The sequence below is a fragment of the Galeopterus variegatus genome, unplaced genomic scaffold, assembly GCF_000696425.1.
Source record: "Galeopterus variegatus unplaced genomic scaffold, G_variegatus-3.0.2 Scaffold4084, whole genome shotgun sequence".
Lineage (NCBI taxonomy): Eukaryota > Metazoa > Chordata > Mammalia > Dermoptera > Cynocephalidae > Galeopterus > Galeopterus variegatus.
The window spans coordinates 187,056-192,479 of NW_007730195.1; the positions used below are offsets into that span (position 1 = coordinate 187,056).

At 33.6% G+C, this 5,424-nt stretch overlaps 1 pseudogene; it reads left to right on the forward strand.

Moving 5' to 3' along the window:
• Positions 1–3,304, forward strand: part of LOC103602289 — a 5,402-nt pseudogene extending 2,098 nt beyond the window's left edge.
• The last annotated feature ends 2,120 nt before the right edge of the window (positions 3,305–5,424 follow it).

Consider the following 5,424-nt stretch of genomic DNA (forward strand, 5'->3'; position numbering starts at 1 on the left):
TTACCATCAATTTGATGAATTTTCTTGCTTCAATTTTAGCAGAACTCATGTTGCTCTGATCGGGAATGTTTTTCAAACTGATGTTTTATCCTTCTTAGTGCCTCAAACTACATTCTGTTGACATGTTTTAATGAATTAGTATGAATTTATTTTTGTGCAAAAAATTTGGAAACAATGAATAATTTTTTCATAACATGCAATTTCCCATGAAATTTTTGAAGATTCCTCATACATGGTAAGACAAACAATTTAGGTATATATACATACATTTTCACCAAAAAATTTTTTAAAAATCAGATATTGGACAATTTTTTAGTGCTTAGCTTGGTAGCATTAGCATGTTTTCCAGTGCCAGGCTTCTGAAGTGCGTGGTGGTCCTCGGCATCCAATAGTGCCAGGCTTCTGAAGCGCGTGGTGGTCCTCAGCATCCAACAGTGAGCAGCTTATCCCGGCTTGCCTCTCAAGTCATGTTACAGCAGAGCACCTCTGGCAAGACATCTCTTGGTGAACAGCTTTTCCAGTGCCCAGCAGGTGGATTTCTGGCAACGTCTAGAGTGGATTTCCAGTAGTTTCTTGTGGCTCAGCTTGGTGAGCCATGGTTGTGTTGTCTTCAACATGATCTTGCTCTTAGCTGGATGGGTGTGTGTGTGTGTGTGTGTGTAGGCTCTTCATTGCATGACATTTCTAAGCCTTAGGGATAATGGCTGTTCCTACTCTGTGCTATTTCTATATTGTGTTGAGTCATCTTTACTCCTTTCTGATCAACCTTTTATTACTCCAATCTCCTGTTATACTTAATAATTCTTTATGTTAAGCTTTTCATGATCAAATTTCTGTGGGATCTGTCTCCTGATAGGACTCTATTAATAGATGTTGAAATATTATTTGACCAAATTTTTCACTGAACCCGTATATGTGAAAGAAAATTATAACAACACAGTGAAAGGTATACTTTAAGCAAACCCAGGAACATTATGCTTATGAAATTATTATGTTATAAAAGGTAGAATCTTTTACACTTATGACAGGATTGAGAAAATGACAATGCAATGAAAAAAGATGAAGAAAAACATCATGAGAATTTGAGTGAAAATGACAAAGCATTTTCTTGCAGATGACATATTTACCTATTCGTTATCCAGAGAGAAATACTAATTTTATCAAATACAATAAGTTTAGCAAAATTTCCAAATGTGATATTAATGTATAACTATTCACCAATAATAATTAATTAGAACATGACATTTAAAACTGAACTTTTTCACAGTAGCAACAAAAACTAGAAGCTGCCTGGAGGTGTCTCATACATCATATTTTACTGTGGATGTATGCCATGAATAGATAGAATTAACTTCTCAGGATAACAGTTGTGTCCAAATTACTGTCTAATACACTTCCAATCAAAATCACAATGGAGTTTTAGGAATATCTATACAATTTCTGAATATTTTAATTAAATAGTTAATAGTTAAACATTAGACTCATTAGGGAAATCTTTGTAAGAGATCTAAGCATGACAGATATCCTTGATAACTATTAATAATGGGCTAAAAAGTATGAATCTGAAAAAAAGGGATTTAAATCTATGGGAGTTCCGTGAGACTCATTTTTCATTTCAAAAATTTCAGGACAAGAATTCATGTCTTACAGATTGTTAGAATTTCTCTGGAAACCAAATGAAATGTATGGGTGGTGGTGGTTTGGTGGTGGTGGTGATGGGAGGATGTGTCTGTGCGTGTGTTTATGAACTTGTAAACAATAAATCTATAAAAGTACTAGTTATCAGCACCAAATTTTAGGAAGTGTTAGCCTTCTTGTGGATTCCTAGGGAAAGTGGGAAGCTTTAGACAGGAAAACTTTGAAAACCTGTTGTAAAGTTTTTTTTTAAGTCTTTCTACATGGATCTAATCTTAAAATAAATCTTCAGTGGCAATGAACTTAAGGCCGTCACTAGATGACTAAGGTCCATTTACCAATTTAGTCATTTCCTGCATGTTTTATGTGTTAGGTTTTAAAATTTTACTAGTTGGCATCTAAACTTGATGAACACAAATTATGTACAGATTAGACAGGGCAAAAACTACAAAAACAATGAAAGAGAACATGTCTTTATTTGCATGCTAGCAAATGAAATTCAGCTTTTAATTCAACATCAGGTACGAAAGAGTCCAGCCTATGCAAGGACATAAATAAAGTGTATGAATAGAAGTCATCTTGAACTGTTTTGGGAATAACTATGTTTTCTATAATGACCACTCAAATTCATTAGTATATACCTTGGCAGTTTCCTGGTTGACGTTGGTCATAGAATTTAAAAGAAAACAGAACAGTAATGTACGTTCAGAAACCAGGTGTAAACACTCGGCAAAAAAAAAAAAAAAAAAAAGAAAGAAACCAGGTGCTGGTAAGACTTTAGATCAGGATATTAAGGAATCACAACCAGTGATATTAGACTTGGTTTTTCCCCTGGGAATGGCAGGTTTGCTACCATGCGTCGATTCCACTGCAGTAATTGCAGAATTTGTTTTTAAGAATTTTGTCAATCGCTTCATGGCACTGGCAAACTCATTGAGACATGGACAAGAGACAAAAGATCCTCAGCTGATTGAATTCTCACCTCTGTGGTGGTCTCCAGAATTGGATTTATCTGAATAATATTACTACATTGATATTCAACTGTTTTCAACCCAGCTTTATATAGTGTAGATGTTAGAATTATTGGTCATATTGCTTGGGTAGTGTTATACTAATGATACTAGTAATTGTACTAACATCTGCCCTGCTAGTAGCCTCAGCATAGTTTATTTGCTCAAGATAAACAGTTTTTCCAACCTCATTTTTCTTCACCTAAAATGAAGAGTTAAAAGTGTAGTTTTGTTCATACTGTTGGCAACTTTATTTTCCTTTGTTTTGGTTCGGCTTTTGGTTTCCTGTTTTTTTTGTTTGTTTGTTTTTTGTTTTATTTGTTTTGTTTTTGGTTTGTTGAAAATCTTTTAGTAGTAAACATAAAAAACAGTATGCTGATAAATAAATGTGAAGGAAACATGACTTGTAAGATCAAATTGAGCAACACTTTGCACCTTTCCAATAGGACTGTATTCACTCTAACAAATTTAATGAACTTTACTATATCCCTGATATGTTTTCTGCTGTTAATTGGTTCCCTGTGTAAACATCTCAAGAACATACAGCTCTGTGACAAAGGATCCCAAGATCCCAGCACCCAGGTCTGCTTTAATGTCATGCAAACTGTGATCCCCTTTCTCCTGCTATTTGCCGTTTACTTTTGACTCTAATCATGTGAACTTGGGGATCTTATAGGCTGCAGAGAATCCTGGTCCTCATGCGTTGCCTGGCTGTTAGAATCATATATCTTTCAAGTCACTCATTTATTCTGATTCTGGAAAACGAGAGGTTAAAATGGGGCTTTCTGTTTTTTCTGTGGCTGTTAAGGTACTGGCCTAATGAAAGGACATAAGAAGGGCATGTACATCTTCTAGCCAAAAACAAACAGGTGAGTCTTTGTAAATTTTTTGTATGTTGGCAATAATAAATACTGACTTGAAGGTATAGACAAGGAACATTAAATGTAACATAAGTAGTTAAAAGGCTTAGACAATTCAAGTTGTATAAAAGGAGAAAAAAAGAAAAAGAAATATGAAGAAGAAAAACCATTGTCAGGACTTGTGGTTAATAATGTTAAAAGTTTTATTACGATGACATTCGTATTAGAGAAAATATACAAATTCACAATTGAGGAGTTATTTGTATAAGGTTTACTTTCAACTTGGGGGCTTTTGTTTGGTATGATTTAATTGGCTCTTCTAACCCCACTTTCATTCAGATTCATTTATTTGGAGACAAAATAAGAAACATTTAAAATATGTATTGTGGAAACATACACATTTACGTGCGATTTAGTTACTCAGCAGAAATGTTTTCATTGTCCTTTGATATGCTCTATTTATACTTCATAACCTGTTAAGAATCTGATGTATATTAAGGTTCTTTGTTCATATAATACTCATCTTTAATAGTATATGATGGTAATTCAAAAAGTTCATGTAAAAATGGAATTAAAAGATAATATGAATCTTTCTGTGAACCTTTTGAAGATCCCTCATAGGTCAGATGTTAACCGCTGGTTTGGAAATGATTTACTGAATATCTTGATTATACTGGCATCTAGGATTTTTATGGAGAGTCATCACCAATAGATCTCCTGAATAATCTTAAAATTATTAAATGTTTTTAATAAAGATAAAAATGGTGCTTATGTTCATCAGAATGCATGTTTAAAAATATTCATAATAGCATTATTTTAAGAACAAATTCCACCAGCAATAGAATGGATCAATAAAATGTAGTAAATTCATCCAGTTGATTACTACTCAGCAACAAAAATAAATAATCTATAATTACGTAATGTGACGCGGATGATTATTTCATGTAGATATAAGTTTGAACAAAAGGAGCCAGATCTATTCCCCACCCCCCAAAAGAACCTACATAAATAATCCCATTTTTCTAAAACCAAGCTTTATACCACTGGCGGTAAAATAGGCCTTGTGGTTATCGAGGGGCATGCAGTGGGCTTCATCTTGTTCTTATCTGGATGGCGTTTACACCACTGTCCAATTTCTTGTGCTATACATCCGCTTCCTTTTCCTCGCGTACTGTTTCAAAAGTGTTGTCACTGTTATTAGCTACTTTATTCTAGAAAACATATTATCATACATTTTCCTTTTACAAACATTATAAATCCCATAATACATTGTTATTATAGCTTTAAACAGTATATTTTAAGATATTTAAGTAGGAAGATAAATATTTTATATATTTGTAGTTGTAATTATCATTGCTGATGATTATTTCCCTCTGGCATCGTTTTTCTTATGCCTGGAGGACATCCTTTAAGATTTCTTGTAATGTGGGTCTGTTGTCGATGAATTCTTTTTGTTTTTTATGTGTGAAAAAGAGTTTGCTTGTCCTCCAGTTTTGAAAAATATTTTGTCTGAATATTCTAGGTTGAGAATTTTTTTTTCTCTTTCAGTACTTTAAAGATGTTGTTCCAGCGGATTCCTGATTATACTGTTTCAGAGGAGAAACCTGCTGTCATACTGATCTGTTCCTCTGAATATAACATTTTTTTTCTCTAGCTACTTTTGATATGTCCTCTTTAAAACTGCTTTTGGAAAACTTGGTTATGATGTGTTTTGGTGTAGTTTTCATGTTTCTTGTGCTTGGAGTCTATTGAGCTTCTTGGGTCTATGGGTTTATTGTTCTCATCAGATTTGGGAAAATTATTTATTCTACCCAACCGCACGTTTTTGGACACTATAATTACATCTCCACTAGACTCCTGAACTTCTCCAAAGGTCTGTGATACTCTTTTTATTTTTTTGAAACTTCTTTTTTTCTCTC